Source organism: Egretta garzetta, unplaced genomic scaffold, assembly GCF_000687185.1.
Source record: "Egretta garzetta isolate BGI_Z169 unplaced genomic scaffold, ASM68718v1 scaffold368, whole genome shotgun sequence".
Lineage (NCBI taxonomy): Eukaryota > Metazoa > Chordata > Aves > Pelecaniformes > Ardeidae > Egretta > Egretta garzetta.
This window is the reverse complement of record NW_009260684.1, coordinates 136,292-137,516: the sequence shown is the minus strand read 5'-3', so window position 1 is coordinate 137,516 and position 1,225 is coordinate 136,292.

Here is a 1,225-nt window from a genome sequence, read left to right as displayed (position 1 = left end):
GGCTCGGGACGGGCTGGGCATCGGTCGGTGGGTGGTGAGCAATTGCCTTGTGCCTCATTCGTTTTGTATATTCTGTATATTCTGTTATCATCCTTATTATTATTATTATTATTATTATTTTCATTTTGCATTGCTGCATTTTAACTGCTAACACATTCCTGTTTTTAAATTGAGGGGAAGTGTAGCACAAAAAAAATTGCATTCATTGGGATCGTAACTATCAGCTGCAGGTAGGGAGGCCATTAATGTGCCTTCTGCCCCTCAAGACAGGCAATGAAAGCGGCCGATAAATTATATGTATGCATACAAATTGCAGGCCTCAGTTAAACGCAGGGTGAGGAATTTATTGCTTTGTAATTGTGACCGCCAGAAAAAAGGAAGGGGGTTAAACTGATACAATGACCCAGGCGAGGAGTTAAAGGATTGGCTCGGCCCCGAGCTGTTTGATGCTGTAGCAGAAAAATGGGGGCAAAAATAAAGCAAGGGACTGGTCCTGGGCGTTCTTGCTGCTGGCAGCCGTCCCTGCGGAGAAGCATGGGAAGCACTGGGTAAATCCTTTCTGGATTGAAAATAAATCTGGGGCGACTGGGGAGGAAAACTTGGAACCCAGACCAGGACTTGCTGCTCAGGCCAAGCTTTGCAAGACCGTAGGGGGAAAAAAAAGGGGATTAAAAATAACACTTTCAGGAGCCTGCCTGCCCCGAGGCAGCCCTTGGGGTCTACGAGCACCCTTTTTTCTCTGCTTTAACATGATGCTCTAATACCCATGCGTGCCTGCAGGGAGGTAATTAAATAAGGCCTGGCCAGAGGAGAGCGGCAAAGACCGGGGGGGCGAGGGGCACAGAGCAGCCATCCCACCCCAAGCGGGTCACTCCACCTCTCCTTGCAAACACAGCAGGGCAGAAACAACAAAGTAGCACTGGTGTGCAGTGGGGAGGAGATGGGGCTCCCCCCCCCGCTGGCCTCCCCACCCCTGCTGCGGTGACGAAAGCACGGCACTATCTGCGCCAAAGGAACCATCTGGGACACCGAGGCCGGGTGCCGAGATAGGGCTGAGGGTGCCCCGGCATGGGGAGCCCCGGGGATTTCAGGGCACAGGTTTTTTTTGGGGGTGGGGTGAGGGGTGGAGGGGCAGGGCAGAGGCTGCCTTTGCAGCACAGGGGGAAGAGCTGTGTTTGGAGCAGTGGGGAAACTGAGGCACGGGCAGGGAAACACCAGGGTGGAA